A 20,570-nucleotide genomic window follows, 5' to 3' on the forward strand; every position below is an offset into this window, starting at 1 on the left:
AATGGGTCCATATCTATTTAGGCAAAATTTATTATCGGGCTATTATTTTATTTTGGGTCCCATAACCTGTCTCTCACGTTCAAACACGATTTTTATAAAGCAAACAATTATTTTTTAAATAATTACACTATTGGTACATTTCTGATGTTATACTCGTGCTTTTATGTTCCACGTTTTTATCAAAATTATTTGAATTTAACCAAAAACACGGTAACTAAGTTGTACTTTTGAGTAACGCAGTTGTTTCCCTACAAAATTCCACTGTCCCTCTCATATATTTACTCCATATAAACACACATTACTTAAAAACTCTTCAAGACGCTATTAAAATGTAATATTTGCGGTAATAACACGTAATTTAATCTTTACTTTAACAATAATAAATATTATTTTCCTTTATCAGTTTTTAATTATTCCAAAATATTTATTGTGTCCCCGCGGCAAACCGAAAAATTACGAACACTATGTTACCATACGAAACTGAGTCTTAAAATTAGAATTTTGTATGCATTTGCGCCAAAAGTCGTATAACATATAATCAAATATTATTGGGGCGCGGGGGGAGTGCGTGGCTTTGAAATTCGCCGAGTCAGTCGCGAGGACGCCGGCGGGATAGGTGCGTGTATTAATTGGGAGACCGCTGAGTGACCGCTGTGATAGGTGAGTTTTTTGAATATTGAATAATCTTTTACGTTATATCTTTAAAAAAAGGAGCAAATATTTATTGTACACGATCTGTTTTATAAAATGAATTACCATATGAGTGTTATTTTAGAATACACGTGGTTTCTACAACTGAGTTACCGATGCACTGCGTTACTGCGAAATGTAACGCAGTTGTAGCCATCGTAACGCAGTGGAAATACTCAATGATTTTGCTCAATATTTACAAATTTAATAGTTAAATAATAGTTTAATAATTTAATTTATAATTATTTCGTTACAGAGTGTCGAGTTTATCGTCCACAAGTCCCTAGTCAACAACGTGTTGACCATCGGTAGTGTTTCGAGCAGGGTAGCGTGCCTGATACTCAGAATATCATCTCGATATTCGCTGACTGTCATCCAGGTATACGCTCCGACCTCGGGACACCACGATGACGAAGTGGAGACTATGTATGAGGAGATTTCTAAAGCCATGCATAGCCATAAAAGCCACTACACGATTGTGATGGGGGACTTTAATGCACAGTTGGGGAAGCGGTGCGGTAACGAGCTGAGAGTAGGGCAATTTGGATTTGGGGTTCGGAACACCAGAGGCCGGATGCTGGCGGACTTTATGGAGAAGAAGAACCTCTATATGATGAACTCCTTCTTCAGAAAGCCCGCACCCGCAAATGGACCTGAATAAGTCCCAGTGGAAATTATAAAACGAGATCGATTTTATCATGTCGACGAAAAAGCACATATTCAATGATGTCTCTGTGATCAATGCCGTTAAGACGGAAAGCGAACGAACGGGTTTCCGAAAAGGCTTTAGCACCATAGACCACATCCATACGATGCGGCAGGTTATACAGAAGACCGAAGAGTATAATCTGCCACTTTGCTTGGCGTTTGTGGACTATGAGAAAGCCTTTGATTCGTTCGAGACCTGGGCGGTGTTGCAGTCTCTTCAGAGGTGCCAAGTGGACCATAGGTACATCGAAGTGCTAAGGGACCTCTACCAAAATTACACTATGTCAGTTCGAGAACAGAACCAGAGCTCTAATCCGATCCAACTGCAGCGAGGAGTGAGACAGGGAGATGGCATCTCTCCGAAACTGTTCACTGCTGCATTGGAGGATATTTTTAAGCTTCTGGACTGGAAAGGATTTGGCATCAACATCAACGGCGAGTACCTGACGCACCTTCGATTTGCCGATGATATAGTCCTAATGGCTGAGACCCTGGAAGACCTGAACACCATGCTCGAGCATCTCAGTAACGCATCCCAAAAATTATGTCCAATGACCATGTCGCACCCACTCCAGTTCAGGTTGGGAACGTTACACTCGAAGTTGTAGACCAGTACATTTACCTAGGACAAATAATCCAGTTAGGTAAGTCCAACTTCGAGAAAGAGATCTCTCGTCGGATCCAACTCGGATGGGCAGCGTTCGGGAAGCTGCGGAATATCTTCTCGTCCAAAATACCTCAGTGTCTCAAGAGGAAAGTCTTTGACCAGTGCGTGTTGCTAGTGATGATCTACGGCAGTGAGACGTGGCCGCTTACTATGGGTCTCGTGAGGAGGCTCGGTGTCGCTCAGCGGGCAATGGAGAGAGCTATGCTCGGTATTTCCCTGCTCGATCAAATCAGAAATGAGGAGATCCGCAGGAGAACTAAAGTCACCGACATAGCTCGGCGAATTGCAAAGCTGAAGTGGCAGTGGGCAGGACACATAGCGAGGGGAACCGATGGCCGCTGGGGCGGAAAGGTTCTAGAATGGCGACCACGTGTCGGACGACGCTCAGTATAGGCCCGCTACAAAGTGGACCGACGATCTGGTGAAGGTCGCGGAAAGCCGCTGGATGCGGGCAGCGCAGGACCGATCGTCGTGGAGATCCTTGGGGGAGGCTATGCCCAGCAGTGGGCGTCGTAAGGCTGATGACGATGATGACATACATACATAAACTCATGCCTATTTCCCACCGGGGTAAGCAGAGACTACAGAATTCCATTTGCTGAAAACGAATTGAATGAATTTGATGTCCCATTAAATATATTTGACTCAGACAGAAACTAATGTATGTTTAATATTGTTTTTTTGAGAAGTTTTGATTTTATTTTATTCTAAGAGAGTTTTGTTTAATTTGTTATGGTTTCAATTTACGTAATTGTATTCTGTTTTTAATTGTTTTCAGTAAGTTAAACACCATAGATGCGGAAAGTTACCATTATGTTACTTACTAAACTACTGCGTTACTTTTTTGTCCCCCATTTTTATGGAGACATTTTCAGACTTAGAACTAAAACTACCTAAGTATATTTTAAAATTTTTGACTTTTATTGATTATTTTTAATATATAAATGACCTCCATAAATAAAATGCTTGAACTGCTATTGTTTTCTATTTTATTAAAAAAGTTTATCTCATAAAATCAAAATTAGGTAACGAAGTGGTAAACCTAACCATAAAAAGATGTATTAGACTGAAATGTTTCGTGATTTAATAATATAAGTTCAAAAATCTTTTATCTTAATTTAAAAAAAAAAAGGTTTGAATTTAATGTGAACGTTCTCAATAATAAAACTACATAATGTAACAAAGTAACACAGTTGTTGTTTTTCTACACCCTCCCTAGTATAAATATAAAAATAAGTGAAAAATAATTGGTAAACATCGCTGCAAATTCCTGTAAAATGTAATTTAAATATTATTATTGTTATAATAGTAAGAAATATTAACAAACAATAGCATAAATAAAAAAAAAATTTTTTGGCGAATTGGTTAGCCATGGCACCCAGAATAAAATAATAGCCCATTCCATGTCTACTTGAGTAAACTCATTATTCAAACTTAACACGAAGTTGGTGGTAGCGTTTGCAGAAACTGTCAATTTCTATCTGTTAACCCTGGAAGGGCGTTAATTAATGCATTAAACTGTAACATATTATAACATAAGCTCACAACTCTATCCCAGTTGGGGTAGTAAGAGGTGCATCCATCTCAAGATGAACTAAGTACCCACGCCCCACCGAGCTTTCTGTTAAACTGTAGATAGAAATGCGTGTTTATTAAAATACTTACATCAATTTCAGTTCTCGTATTTTTTGTTGCGACTTAAATTAATATATAAAAATGAATAAAAGATATCAAATTTAATTTAATTTAAATTTTGAATTTAATATAAATTACTTGAAACTATAAAACACTTATTTGTATGGCTACTAGCAGGCAGAATGCAGAGACATATAATAACAACATATATAATAACATATAATACAACATACAATAATATATAATACACATATAATAACATATAATGACATATAAGAGAATAAAAAGACTAAAAATAATTGCAAAGGAGACTACAGTAAATTATTCAAAATTTGTAAAATTCTTCCCGTACATTTAAAACATAAATACCTTTTGGCTATTAACCACCATGGCAATCAAGAGCATGACCAACTATCTTTAGCAAGCCATAGCTATGGCACGAGGTCGGTGTGCGCGGGCAAATTCGAAGTCCCTAGAGTTAATAATTACTATGGCGATAGAACTCTAAAAAAGAGACTTCCCTATTTGCTTAATAGTTTGCCTGAGAACATCCGTCTAGAACCAAATAAAAGTAAATATAAAAAATTACTTAAACAACACCTTCTAGACTCGTGTCCTAGCTAACTTATTGTATGTTATTAATTGACTATTAGATATAAGTTTATTATTAGTAGAGACTCTTTTCCTGCAGACAAACTGTTTAAACAGTTTTGCAGGGCATTGATAATTGTATTTTTAGTATTAAGATTTAATAAAATAAATAAATAATAATAATAATGTGTTCAGAAATAAAGAATTTCTTCTTATCGTGTGGGTTGTGAGGTGGAATACCAACCCCATCAACCCTGGTGTCAGGGTTACTAATGAGCCGCCAAAGGTATAAGGAATTTGATTTATTAATTTGCTTCGGATGGCATGGCCTTGGCAGCGCTGACTCTCATTCGGTATAAAGAAGTATCATAGTCACAACACTGCCAGTATGGCGCCACATTCCGGCTCAGCGCAAGCGCATGACATATTGTTATGATAATAATCGTAATCGGATGGATTACATCAACCGAGTAATTATTACACGTCCGAGTTATGCCATAAACGGAATGATTACACTTACAATATATACATACAAGTGTATACCTATCGTATATCTAACTCACGTCCCAATCTATGGGCAAAGCTGTCAGTCACCAGATAATGTCTTTCAGGCATCTTGGTAAGTGATTTTTGTGATATGTCCCCACCGGGATTCGATCCCGGGACTTCCGGATCGTGAGCAGAACGCTCATCCACTGAACCACGGAGGCCGTTGAAGAAATTCGTTGTCAATGCTTTTACGAAACATAAGCGTTAACCTGTCAAGTTTAAAACAAACAGCTCACAAAACAAATGTTGCCAAAATCATTAAACCATCAGTAGTCAATCACTTGAAAAAGAAAAGAAAAAAAAAATATAGGTAACACATGTGCTAAGGTCGCAACCCGTGCAACCCCATAGCAAGTGTATGGGTTTACAAAGATATTATCTGCTGTCAATTAGATACAAAATGACCTTTAATATCACGTACTCTGCGGCGTTATATGTGTTATACAAATGCATAAAACTCAAGTGCATTCACAAAGTTAAATTTTACGGCCATTGTAATACGAAATGACTCGTAAAGCGTAAGAATTTAGGGTCATTTCTGTATTGTTAAGTTGTTAATTATTTTGTATGTTTGTTCACATGTTGCACTATGGGGGTCGCTTAGATTTGAATAGGGTTTTTTTTTTAATTGGGGCTGCTTTGTAAACGAACGGAGAAGATTCCTGGATATGTTTAGAAAAAAAATTGCCGAATATGTCGTAATAGGTATGTTCGAAGTATAAATTATGTAAAAATTGACGATTCAAAGTGTAACTATGTTACCTACTGAATAAAGATATTTTTGAATTTTGAATTTGAATTTTGAAAAGTTTATCTAAGTACGGTCATGAGGGATATCATGTACCCACTTTAGAACCCTGTCGCACTATCATATTTGTCAGTTAATGAGACTTACGGTTTAATTTGTCAAAAAAGTTATTGTAACATGGGTTCATAATGTCAAATATGATAGTGCGACACGGTTCTAAAGTGGGTACATGATATTGCTCATGACTGTACTTAAAATAATTGAAATATACCACATCAATCGTCACATGACTATATTTAAACATCTATATATACATTGAGCTTGCAAACGTAATTTAAGCGACAACCCAGGAGGCAATTTCACAAATAAAATGCTACTAATTGCAAAATCCATTACGAATAACATTGATAACAAAAAACACGAACGCAACGTTCAGCCGCGCCGTTCCACAATAGAATAGCCGGTTGTCGCCACATGTCAATATTCCGACAGCGTTTGGGTACCAGATGTGCCGAGCACAGATGTGCCGACGTAATAGTCGTAATCGCGTTTGGACTGTGTCAACTGTTTGACATCTGTATCTATTGGGCCATAAAAAAAGGCAAAGGGTAACTTCTGTGCTGCATATTGGGCCTAATTATCTGGGAGCCAACGCCAGTAGGTAAACAAATTTGTAATAGTGAAAAGTCGTAAAGATTAGAGCCGTTTCTCTTTTTGTAACAAGATTTTTTGAGATAAAACATGTTTATGTTTTTTTCGTTTTCGGTATAAATATTTACAAGTTACTTCCTGGGCTATTAAGATTTACTTAACCTTTGGATTTGTGGGTATAGTTTTACGAAACTGACCTTTACGAAACAAAATTTTGTTCCTGACCTAACTATTTTACCTATGTGATATAATGACATCATCACCATCTCCCGTTTTCACAGAGTCCGCTTACCTAATCTGAAGATTTGACAGGTCCGGTCTTTTACAGAAGCGACTGCTTGTCTGACCTTCCAACCCGCGAAGGGAAAACCAGCTCAATACAGGCTATGTCATATACATACTTTAGTTCACATACCTCCGAAACGCATTTCTCGGGTACTAGGGTTTCCTCACGATGTTTTTCCTTCACCGCTGAGACGCTGCACGTAATAACCGTATATGATCCAAACATGAATTCGGAAAACGATTTCGAAAATCATAGAATCAATAATACACATACACACACATGTATTATGTTTAATTTACCTAAGTTTTACTTTAAGACAATATGGTGTAAATCAAATTGCACTGGTTGCGTTGGAAGAGCGAGGCATTCCCATCACAAGTGTCATCTGACTACTTTTAGGGAAGCCCCTGTAACTTGTTTGTTATAGATTTACAGAAATAAAACCCTTTTTATTTATTTATTTTAATAATGTAATAACATTACATATTTCAAAACAGTAAAAGTCAAAAATATCTATTAATTAAACCGTGTCCTGATTACTTAAAATTTTACCAATCCTCATAATTAATAGCCCGTCGCGTTTCATTGTCTGATGTTATTTCTTTTTACTTGTTTATCTACAATAGTAGCATAACAAAAAGATAAATTCCAATACAGTTGTACTAAAGATATCTTAATCTCGACGCATATAACAAGGATCACGTGTAATCTTATAAATATCATAATCATTTTTATAGCTTATTACTAAATCATCTATTATCAACATGTACTAAATTTTTGAAGATTAAACGGAAAATTAAAGAAAGCGAAATTAGCATTGCAGTAGTCAGAGGTACATTCGCACATTTTCATAAATGTTTTTTATACCACTTGATTTGTGTATTATAGGTACAGTCAAGAGCAATATACCCACTTTAGAACCCTGTCGCACTATCATATTTGACGTTTAATGAGGGTCCCCGAAGGGTAAGCCAAAGGGAACTATGCCCATACAGCCATGTCTTACGTATTTTTTTTCTTGATGATTAATGAAATGATGAAAGGTGATGATGATGACCCTAAGCCCCCACCCTCGGAGTAGACTCCTACTCCCAACCCCAAACGAATTAACTCAAAAGTCCGCATAAACTTTCGAGTTATGAAGCGGCTTCCTGGCACGAAGCGAAAATAGGCAGATACACTTTGTTCATTGAATACTCCGATATAATAACACTCGCGAATGTTTTCCGACTAACTTAATGCGATCATTAACCACAAAACACCACTTCGTATTAATTATTTAGATTATTCAATGAAGAAAGCAACTGTCCCGTCCTCGTTTCCCGCCAAAAAGCCTTTAATAAGTCTCATTAAGGTTTAATTTGTCAAAAAAGTTAATGTGACATGGTTATATACATATTAATACTCGTGACAGTACCTATTATTTTACGGGTTGTAATTTTTACCTTTAACCTTGGACTCTATAATTCAAGATAATCTACACTATGCTTGTCAAGTTTCACGCATGCCTAATAAAAGTATTGTAGTTGTTATTCATTTAGACTGATTCTACAAAAATAAAATACAAGATAATAAAACTCCTTACTCAACAGGGTTTTTTTATAAAAAATAACAATGTGACAGCAACTTTCGAGTATGATTAGAAAGCCAGTGATCGTAATGTGCCCTTTAGATGCAAAATGAAGAATGATTTTAAGGACATTGGTAACACAGCGTTGGTGAAAACAAATATACGTAGCTATAATTAATCTAAGGCTTTTAGTCAGAAATAAAATGCAGTTACTCCCTTCTTGAGTGGTAATCGATCGAAGCTTGTCAATCAGTGACAATATTTTGAAACGCGTCCAACGTTAAAAGCAATTTATAAATAGAAAACAATTTGTCATACATAATATTAAACAATCATTACCTCATCATTTTCTAAGGTGGAATCACTAACATGTCTTGTTTTGTTCATCAAGTGACACATTAAAAAAAAGCAAAGATGGCGGATTTCGGACGAAGTTCGGGTTTTCCCGCCAACGTAATTCTTTCGACATCCGCGTGAAAAAAAAAGCGGATTTTTACATTAATTTACATTGTACTTGTAGTGTTATGAATATTGTTTTAAGAGTATTTATGTGAAATTATTCATAATTATTATGCTAGGTTCGTGAACTTGAAAAAGAATAATTCTCTAAAGGTATTTTGGTGAAAAGTTCGGTAAGAAAATTGGCACGTGAACCGTAACACGTTTTAGCGATATGCGAGAGAGATTGTATCAAGGGCAACCTTTGTGAGAGTATTGAACAGTTTATCAAAAGGAAGTGTTCTGTAACATTTTAGAATGAGGTGACTTTTTCATATTTCGTAGTCACATTTTGTGACAATTATTAATAATTTTGTAACAGAGACATCACTATTTTGGCTACAACCGATTTCATGCCTCTTTGTACTTTACGTATGTTTAAAACTTTAAAACCATATTAGGGTAATTATTTCCTTCTACGTTGGTGTAACAGAAAGCTCGGTGAGTACTTAGTTCATCTTGCCATGGACGTACTGACCACCCCATTTGGGATATAGTCGTGAGCTTATGTGATTTCCTTCCACTCTATTCTTCTTTCTCATCTTCGCAAGAGTCTAGAACTTCATATCCCATAACTAGAAAAACGTCAAATAGAAATACTGATCGGAAGTCGATTCGTCGATTTTGGCGCTGGCTTATCAACAAACATTCAACAAACGGTCGACATCCGGCGGCGCACGTGGGTGCTCACGCGCCGTTTTCAAAATACCCCCGATCATAAAGTTGCTACGAGAGGGATTTGGATAAAAAAAGTATTTATCAAGGTTGTCATCATTGCCGTTTCCCAATTCAGTGACGTCGCAAAAATATTATTTTCGGGAAGTTTTGTTTTACCCAATCAAACAGTAATTAGGGTTCCACACTGGAACCTCTCAATACTATGTCTTATTTCGACTTAGATATTTTATAATGGTGCTGATTCCTGTACACACCATGAATTTTATTTTATGTTATACCTGCCATTTTCTTATCCGCTGAAAAAGAAGGGGACGGGTAATCGACAGTAATAAAATTTATGGAACACACGTCAATTTTTTAAAAGACCGTTCCAAAATGTTATACAGGGTGTAACGGAAGGGGGGTATCAAGCCGAAAGGGGACAAAACTATACCTTATGTAGATCTTATCTGCAAAATTTCAATTAAAAAAAAACACTTTTGATATTTTTTTCAATTTCAGTTAAAAAAATATTTTAATATTTCCAGCATGTAAAAAACACGGCACAGCACTATTGAGGTCACTGTTCTTAATCCACTCAAATATTGGCACTACACAAATCTCCTAGCGCGTCCTGGTCGCCTGGTACTCGCGGCGCTCGCACGGCCGCGATAGGTACGAAATTCGAGCGGGCGGCGGCTTTGGCGGCAACGTCAAAAGGAGTCGGCGGCCGATTGGAACAATCCGAGTCGGCGGCACGTCGGCGACTGTAACAAACAAGAATGACACTAAAGCATCTAATAATTGGAGTCATTTTGCTTTGACAACTATTCTCACATTATTTTATGACGTGTAAAATAAGTTAAAATTACCTACTTGTTTAGGTAAGGTATTTAATTTAATAGTAAATAGGAAAAAAAGTGTGAAAGTGTGGGTAAGTAGGTAGGTAATTAATAATTAGACTTACGTTTTACAAGAAAGGTTCGAAATGTCGTCATCCCCGTTCGATGCACAGACCTGCCGCTTCATCTGTCCACAACACTTTCGAAGCAAAGTCTGGTGAGCTTTCCACTTGAACTCGGTACCATTCTCAGAATGCCACACGAGGTAAATAATCAGCAGGAATTAGCTCGGGCGTACGTTGCATGTGGTAAGGTTCGCGTGGTAGTCCTTGGGTTGGCTGCACGGCTAGTACGGCTTCTTCAAACTCCGGATCACGGGTCGCCGAGCGGCCAGTCTCGGATGACGCGTGGAAAGAGCCCGTTAAATGCAGTAGGCGATTGACCATTTTCCTGAAGCAATGCAGTGAAGGCAGTTGCCTGGCTTCATCAGCTGGTCTACCTTCTATGAATCGCTGATACAAGTTCCGTGCTTCACTTAAGTTGCCATCGCCGGCACCCACACACATCATCATTTCATAATAACCTACATTACTCAAAGACACCTCGAACTATCACTGATCACAGTTATCACAACAAATCCAAATTTCGAACTTCACTCCACAGATAGTAAACAAGCACTGACAAATAATTTGACAGTTTACTTTCGTGTGCATGTTTCTATCTCTTTTGGAATGCTAGTATCCTGGTACTTAAGGGTGTGTTATTTCTTTGTGCGCAATAAAATATTTTTATGGTATTGTTTGAATGAATGAATGAATGTATTGTATTTTATGAAAGTAGGTACGTATTTTACTTTGAACCTAGAAAAGTAAAAAAGTCGTTTATCTAATAAGGATCACCCGCGCTCACACTCTGGCACTAACACAAAATTGCCACGTTTCTTCGCAAATATCCCGCGCAATAGCAGAAGGCGAAATTAATCTGTCAATAATAAGACATACTATCACTCTGCCCGTATCCCTAATGGGGTGGGCAGAGTCACAAAGAACATCCCATTAGCGGTACGAGCATGATAATTATTTATGTACCTATGTTATGATTACTTGTGGCTCTGTCTGCCCCATAAGAGATAAAGGCGTGATATTATGTATGTATGTTTGGTACGGGCATGTAGCGATACGAGCGTGTAGTGGTAAGTGAAATTCCGCAGTATCTGCCTACTCCAATGGGAAAAAGGCGTGATGTTATTGTTCACTGTTGGATAATACACGACTACAATTTAGGAAGGAAAAAAAATACAAAAAAAAAAAATATTTTTTATCATGGTTAATGATAACTTCCCCTTAACAGCACCGCCATTTTGAATTTCGGGTGCACTAGGGCTTGCCGATCAAAAAATGTCTATCGATAATCTATCCCGACCGAGAGTCGATCGATAGCAAGACTATTGATAACTCGGAAAGTGGGAACATTTTCGATTTTATTACCTAAGTGCAATACAATCGATAGTATCGTTGCGGATTAATAACAAACTATCGATAATTTTGCCCTCAGTCAGTAGTATTGCTACACTCCGATAGTATGGTTATTTTGAGTGGGCTGATTGTCTAAACTGAATTTCAATAACTCAAAAGTCCATGGATTTAGATTTTTTGAAAAGCTATTTTTTTATTTCTACCAATCAAAATCGTAGTTGAAAATGATTATGATCGATAATCGATACTGAACTATCGATAGTTTGAAACACTAGCGTGCCTTTTTCTATTCGCGAGCCCTGGCATCCTGGTACAGGGTATAAATCCCATTAACTGTCCCAATGCAATTTGCAATTCCGTGCTTCGGAAGGCACGGTTGGTCCCGGTGACTACTTACTCATGTAAGAAAGTAGTTATTACATGAGTCATGTCAGGGGCCTCTGGCGGCTCAATAGTTACCCTGACACCAGGGTTGATGAGGTTGGTAATCCACCTCACAACCCACACGATAGAAAGATTTAAAAAAATACTGTTATGTGTTTTTAATTCCTTGTACGCAATAAAGTATTATTGTATTGTACGAAAGTACTTATTTTAAGATTACTTTTACCATGTCATAGTAAAAGTAAAGTTATGTTAGGTAGGTACTTTACTTGAGAAATTGATTTTGTCTTTACTATGTTGTAAACGTAACATTAATGTCTCGTTAATAAGATACACAATCACTTGCAGCTGCTCGTATCCCTAATGGGGTGGGCAGAGCCATAAGTAATCAGAACACACTAACATAATATCACGCCCGTATCACTAAGGGGTAGGCAGTCACAACGGTACTTGAGAAATTTATTTTGCTTTTACTATGTTGTAAATCCCCAAGGAATTCTAAGAAGCCTCTGACGTTGCCGGTCGCCTCAGGGAGGCACCCCGTCTGGCCAAGGTGCCGGACCCGGTAGTTGGCGGCTCCTTCACACTCCAGTAGCACATGGGCCGCTGTCTCGTCCATGCAGGTTCTGCACAGGGGCTTGTCGGTGACACCTAGTGTAAACAGATGTTTGTTGATATCACCGTGACCACACAGCTACACCTGCTACCTGCAGCTGTTACCTGTATTAGTGGAGACCTCTTCACATTTAGAATTCTTTTGGAGAGACAACTATTGATGTTGGGTAGTGCCAACTTAGCCTGCCTGCATTTATTTACGGTGGTTCATAGTCTGGTGTGTTTGTTCATTCCCAAATACCCTAATACCGAACTAGCTTTATTTGCGGATGATACAGCCATCTATTCTTCGTGCCGTGGTCGAGTTATGATGACCGGAATTCTCCAACGCGCCAATGCCTTGGGCAAGTAGTTTCGCAAATGGAGAATCAAGGTAAACCCGGAGAAAAGTGCAGCGGTGTACTTTTCAAAGGGCTATTATAATACGTCACGGTCACGCTGTCAACTTAAGTCATCAAGATGTCTGGCAAGCCGATCCCTTGGGAGGAGCAAGTCAAATATCTCGGCGTAGTCTTAGATAGACGTCTTACTTTCAAGGCCCATATCAAACGTGTGCGCGATCGCGCCACGTTTGTAATGGGCCGTGTTCATTGTCTCCTTAACAAGCGTAGTAAATTATCCCTTTGGAATCTACACGACTTGCATCCGTCCGATCATGAGCTATGCAGGGGTAGTTTTCGCTCACGCGAGTCTCTCTCAAATCCACCGTCTACAGGAAATACAAAATCGTTCGTGGTTCCATCGCAATGAAAATCTGCACATTGACCTAAGTCTGCCAACCATTGCCCAATGGCTCAAATTAGTTTTTTTGATTCTGCTCCGCACCAACCAAATCCCCTGGTAGTTGCGGCTTCCGAATACATCCCGCTTAGGAACGGTACTGAATAGCATCGGCGTCCGAAGTATGTAATACGATCCCGACGACCCGATTACTCTAGCCATAGAATCAGCCAATCAGCTCGCGACAACAAACATTTCAGGACCCCGATACCGACACCGCCGGCGTGGTCGACGACTTCCCTCAATCAGCGCTTATCGCTATCGACTTACTAGGGTCGTTTAATTCTTTCAAATATTTTTCCTCTCAGACGACGCCCTGAGCCGAGGTTCGCGCCCAACTGGGCACCCTCAGGCCTGTTGTCTTAAACGTTGTACCGGGTGAGAGCCTTCAGCGCTCCCCATTTGTCCGGCCAAGTAGTTAATGTCATTTGCGGCAAAACTTCGATAAGTCACGTCAAAAAAAGGTGTGTTTGTTGGCTGCTCTCGTTCGTAGCAGCGAGCGGACCTGTCCGAATGAGATCGGCAATATCGGTTCCGGACCGATGGCTGTTACCTCCCGTTCCCCTTCTGGCCAACTCGTCCGCCGCGTCGTTACCTCTTGAATCACTGTGTCCTTTGATCCATTGTAAAGTGAGGTGTTAGTATTTGCACACCTTAGTCAGTGATTGGTGGTAACTGTGTATGAGTAGTAGTAGTTGTTTAGGGCCTGCAAAACTCTGAAAGTATTCTAATGAAACTGTCCCGTACCTAGCTAGCCATGAACGCATTCGCCGCTAGTGTGATGCCCATTTGACCTGGATGACGGTGTTAAGGGAGCCTGATATTACGTAATCATAAAATAAAGCATACTACACAAGGAGACGAGATGCATTGTAAAGTACATTTCTTTATCAACTATTAATGTAGGTAATCGACTACATTTTTGGACAAAACTTGTACAACAAAGTGACTCTGCCCATCTCAGTAGCGCAGTAAGTGTGATATTAGATATGTGTAATTACTTGTAGCTCTGTCTGGTCCATTAGGGATAAAGCCGTGATTTATGTATGTTCACATCTTGTTCTATCCTATTGGTTGTGAGGTGGATAACCAACCTCGTCAATCCTGGTGCGAGGGTTATTATTGAGCCGCCAAATGCCCCTGACATGGCTCATGTAACGACTACTTATTACATCAGTAAGCAGTAACCGGGACCAATGCCCATTGTTTTTTTAACTATTGTGTCTGGAAATCTTGGCCTCACAAGGATGAAACAAAACAATTTAAAAAATATTGATTAATATGGCCATCACTGGCACGTTTACCCTTTACTAGGGCAGGCATAAATAAAAGAGGTGGTAGCTGTTCACTCAAAAGTTAAATACCTTGAACAGCTGATTGCTACGTAGTGTTGTGCAAATTTGAATTTATTACATGAAGACCTGGAATTCAATTGCTCATAACTAATGCAAATATGAATTTAGGCGGCCAATACTCTCGCATGTGATTTGTAGATAGTGACAGAGTAGGCACACTTCGGGTTGATACCCCCGTTCCGTTACACCCTGTATTGGCCAATAACCCGAGTGAATTAAGTTGACAGCACACGTCAAATGGGTTGCATATGAGCGAGATGCCTATTTTATTCGCCTGGATTATTCATTCATCATAAAATTAACAGTTGTCAATCATCCGTCCCTTTCCTTTTCGGCGGAGAAGAAAATGACAGGTGTAAGTTTAAATTAGGTGTTTGCATGAATCGGGGCCAATATCATTACGTATCCCTATATAATTCGGATACCTATTTAATTATATTTTACATGTGTTCTTAAAGTGGCCTTCGAGTGGTAGATACTGACGGCCACAATACGAACCATCTGGTGCCCTCATGTACTGTTCCCATTGTTTCATATGCCCTCAGTTCTAAGTTCCATCTGTACCATATTGTATTCCTGTTAATGACGATTAGATACAAATTACATTGAAATTATAATGCAAGGAGCATAAATACCAAATCTCTAACTAGGTTATCAAGTAATGGTACCTTCTCTTGAAATTACCTACTTATTTAGATACTTTTTTTGGTTTTATTGCTAAAAATCGTTTCGGTTTTCAATATTTTTCTGAAAAGAAGCTTAGAAAAAAAGCGAGGCAAGGTACTAGATTATAGGTAATAGATGTCTTATGCTATTAATTTAAATACAGAACTTAATGAAATACAAAATAAGCAATATTATTTAAGCAATAACAGGTATTATTTAAGATTGTATCTACACTTTTAAATACGTAGGCAAGTACGTAGATGGCTGGTAGTTGTCGAAATAAGGACCCATAGATTTTAGTACTCGGTAAAAGCAGGGTGGCCACCGTTAATCTTATTAGCATTTTTGCATTTTTAACAGCGAGAGGGTGAGGGAAGCCAAAAATTCGTCGAACCTCACAAAGGGAGGAAGCCATCGGGTGGCCATAGCAAAAACAAAGGACCACGCTTCCCGCGCGGATGCACAAAAACTACAGACAAAAAATATTTTTATACTTTTTAAAAGATGACTTACGAATGAGATTTTATGCCGCTTCAGAGATTTATGAATTTTAATTTCCGAATCAGAAATAACCATATTATACGTACTTAGAGGAGTAATTTAATTTGTAAATTGTTAAATTATTTTTGTTTTCTATTTTTACAATTTATATCTTATAAAGTTGTCAGGTCAATATCAATACTGCTTTAATTATAACACCTTAATTTTATTTTGAACGTTTTTGTGGTTGCCTTACGACATAGCGAATTAATAATTTATTTGACTATCATTGGCGCCAATAATAAAACAATTCGTTATTTCAAAACCTATTAAAGCTCAATAGCGACGCACCTTTTGTAAAACATATTATATTGTTTTTGCTATAAAGTTGAAAATAAACTTCTGAGATGCATTTTAGGCGCCAGCGAACGCATCGTGTTTTAAAGGCCTATGTGCAAGTGTAGATCGTAAACTTAAACCCTTTGCGTAGGCGCAACTCACACCATAGACATGTAATCTAATAGAATTTCATCACAGTGCAAGAATTTCCGCAGGATATGACCTTTTTACAGCGCGTTTATAGTTTTTCCGCATAAAATACGATAGGTAAGTAACAGTCAGGAAATTGAAAAATGTTATATTAAATTATATATCAAAACTGTTTTTGCTTTTTATGTTCAGCATTTTTCGAAATTGTTTTAAAATTTCTTTTAATGTAAGTTTAGGTGTTCTAATTCCTGTTGATATGACTTTTAAAATCGAAATCTATTAATGACAATCTATAAAAAATTTTTTTAGCACTTAGTAGGAATTAGTTAAAGATGTCTGGCTAGGTTCGCAATTCTGCAAAGTAAATCCATTGTGCGTCTGTTCTCTTATTGGTCGACAGTTCATTTCCTCCGGTTATTACTCTCAGGCGGCGCTAAAATTTGCGCGTGAGCATCCACCTCCTTTTGTACACCAACACAGAGTAATAAAATAAAATTGCTTCGAAGAATCTCGCCTCCATCGCAGACTTTTTAATTACTTTCAATTCTAGAACTTTATTTAATCTGTGATCGAAATTTCACGGATGTTTGATTGAACGTAAAAATGTGTTTACTTTTTACGTTTCACACTTTTAAACCATATTTGATGATGATTGGTTTCTTTTAAATGTTTCAATTATTTGTTTATTAAGGCAAGTAAACCTTTATTATGAGATAAGCCTAAAAATATACATTGAGAGGGGGGTCTCCCACGTAGAGTAACAATTTAGCGCTCTATCCGTTGATTAAACAAAATCCGATATGCTACTTCTGTAAATGGATATGCTACTTCTGTAAATCACACATAATAGAACAAGTAGATAACATGCATAGCCACGAACCACAAGGAAGTTCCCAACGAAATACACCGTACACAAACGATTGAAACGCAAGGAGGCTTGATCAAAACCGTAAACATTGAAGTGGCATCGCGTCGAATAATTAGTGTGGGGCAGCGAGTCGAGAACGCGTGAACGACACGACACAACCTTGTAAGGTCGTCCGATCTCATTTATTTATTTAACACGCGTCAGTGCGTTCGAGAGGTTAACAGATAAGGCTCGAGTGGCTAAATGTCACGGTATGTGCCTTGGCGTAGAAGCAACGGATTGCTTACGCGCCGCGACAAATATGACGCGACGCGGTAGTTAGCCAAGTTGCAAGCAATTATGTCAATCGACGGCGACAGTGATAAAAATGTATGGCATTGACATAAAGTGACATGTCATCTCAATACATTTTTATCGCAGGCACTTTCGATTGTCATTATCTTTTCTCTCTCTCTCTCTCTTGCCATGTTGGGCTTTTATGACTATACTAATGTTTCCTTTTTCTATTCAACGAACAAATACCTATCGTTTTTGTCAAGATAACCTTTCTAATTTTAAATGCAAGATTTAGGTATTTCCCAGAAATTAATTAACATAATTCCACAAAGCCACATAATCCGCTAAAACAGGACGCACTAAAATGTGTAGGTACATTAAATTCGCGTGTAGAAATTGATATACCTACCGATGTTTTTGTTTACACAAGATGTTTACACGTTCACTCGACGACGCCACATTCCACCACAGAACTACATATTTGCATTAATTTATTGAGAGCCGAACGAATTCCTAATAGTTCCATGTGTATGTGAATAATCATAGCGTTTATGTGTGATTGATGATATGGTTTTTTGGAAAACAACAGACGGGGAAAACTGCGTTTTGTTTTATCTTGTGGCACCCCTATAGGGTGTTTATTTATGTACGTGTGTGTAAAGTTAGCTTAGGTACCGATGCTATATTTTTTCTTGTTTGTTTTTCTGTTAATGAAAAATGTAGGTAGTTATTCAGATCAAGAATATGTACTAAGCTCTAATTATTTTTGAGGTAAATATGAAAGAGAGATAATAATAATATGAGAAAGAGTTCTCAGCGTTGTCCATTTGCCAGGCCGAATGCTTTCCTACTACACTTGCTGGTTTAAAACCCTTAGTAACACAACTACATAACATTGCATCTCGCCTGCATCTCCGAAGGGGTAAACATCTCGCCAGCTATGTTTAAATCCCATATATAATAGGGGGCGAGCCTATTGCCATTAACCGGTCACAAAACCTAGTAACGTAATATCAATTATCTATAAACCAAACAAGAATAAAAGCCTCAATCAGTACCCTAATACATAGCGAACTTCCTTTAACTTAATCTACCTACAACTATTTAATTTATGGAAAAATCAGACGCCGCGCGAGCCTAACAAGTTGTGAACAAAAATTCCACAAAATAAATGACAGGTTGATTTAAGTGGCGCCCGCGCAACTGACAGTAGTCTCTCCAACATCCGGGAAACTGGTAGGTGTTGTCGAGGTTTTATAGAGCAAATTAGTCCAACTAGTAATCACCTGTGATTTCATTCGTGAAGGCATGCCGTTATGCTTATTTATAATAAGTAATATATAGGAATTATAGTTATAATAACATTTATATCACATATCATATATATTTTATTATCTATATCATTTAGACGGCGATACGGCTCACCTATCAAGTTGGTGTAACAGAAATCTCGGTGAGGTGTGAGTACTTAGTTCATCTTGCGATAGATGTATCTCTGACTACCCCAATTGGAATATAATGGTGAGCTTATGTTATATCCGGTACATATAATAAATACCTTAACCTAATAATATAATATATGTACCTTATACGAATCTAAGCTAATCTTATCTAGCCTACAAGATCCCACTGCTGGGCAAAGTCCTCCCTAATATACATAATAATCGTTAAAAAATAAAAAATATATTAAAAAAATTAAAATTCGAAAACGAATAACTCGTCTACGGAAAAATCGCCTATGATCTCTGTCATTCTTTCGAATAGTGATCTTTAGAAGATAGTAGTGGGCGTATGACATGGTAAACAAACTCTTGGGTTAAATTGACTTAAGACGATGCTAGTGACACCTAAATTTTGACAGATGGTTTAGAAGTTAGGTGGTAACAGATGTGCATACACACATACATACATAGCGGTCAAACACATAACCCTCCTTTTTGATTCGCCGCGGTCGGGTAAAAACAGGCATATTTTTATAAGTATATTTAATTATTTATTTGTAGCTATGTTGGCTAACTGTAACGATAATTTAGGGTTAGCAAATTTTGTCCAATCAGGACGATTCTTGATAAAATAAAATAGAATCTCATGAAAAGACAGCCAGCAACTTTTTTATTTTCTTTATTAAGGCTGTACCTACATAGTGCGTTTTAACAGTCATATATATGTATTTATAGAAATCATTTGAAATATTTTATAGATATGTATAGTTATATACATACAATTCGAATTAGTATTCAATATTTATGTATATTTCTAGATCGAGTTCGTAAAAACAGATCAATGATTTACATTGATCTGTTTTTCAACTTCAATCTAAAAATAGGACTAATGATGATTTTGTTTTGAATTCTTTATGGAACTGGTCAGTATTGTAACGGTTTTTTAATTAACATACCATGTGATAATACATATAAATTACCATAGTTTGAAAGCCATTATTATAGTAAATAGGATTTAGCTAAGCATAATTTACCAAACCTTGTTTATGATTAAACTTTTCATCTTCACAGCCTTTCTCGATGTTTTGTGGCATATCCATATCAGATTCAGAAACTAGGATCCGCCATCTGGCTTCAGGAATCCGACTGGTCGCATGCGAAATTAACTTTTTATAATCTGTGATTTATTTCGTCCGCACGGCGCCGCGGCGAGGTCATATCTTACGCCCGTTGGCGCCAAACTGTCAATTCGACATTACTGGCCATTTAGAAAACGTTTAAAAACTAATAATATTGCTCCCAGGTCAAGGATAAAGTTCAGTCGGTTCAATCATATTCTGTGAAATAGTTTTGTAATTAGCATTTTAATTTTAGATTTCTTTTAAAATAAACAAAATTAATGACTTATTTATCCAGCGATTTTGAAACTAGATTGTTGAAAAGTATTTCTACAAAATAAGTTTAAAATCACAGATTACCTACTAGAGTAACAGTTTATACCAACTATTAATACTTTATTAGGTATCCACCAACACGCATATTAAGAGCAGCGTGGTAGAGTCATATCTTCTAGTTTATGAAGGACAATTAAATTAAGTTCTGTACAATAGATTTTTTTGTATAATCTTCTTTCGTGTGGGTTGTGAGG

The 20,570-nt window shown here is 37.5% G+C and overlaps 1 protein-coding gene across 1 annotated transcript in view; it reads left to right on the forward strand.

Moving 5' to 3' along the window:
* Positions 1 to 20,570, forward strand: part of LOC126374012 (transcription factor ATOH8) — a 35,302-nt gene that overhangs the window by 509 nt on the left and 14,223 nt on the right. The gene's annotated exons all lie outside the window — the stretch shown is intronic.

The sequence above is a fragment of the Pectinophora gossypiella genome, chromosome 16 (genome assembly GCF_024362695.1).
Source record: "Pectinophora gossypiella chromosome 16, ilPecGoss1.1, whole genome shotgun sequence".
Lineage (NCBI taxonomy): Eukaryota > Metazoa > Arthropoda > Insecta > Lepidoptera > Gelechiidae > Pectinophora > Pectinophora gossypiella.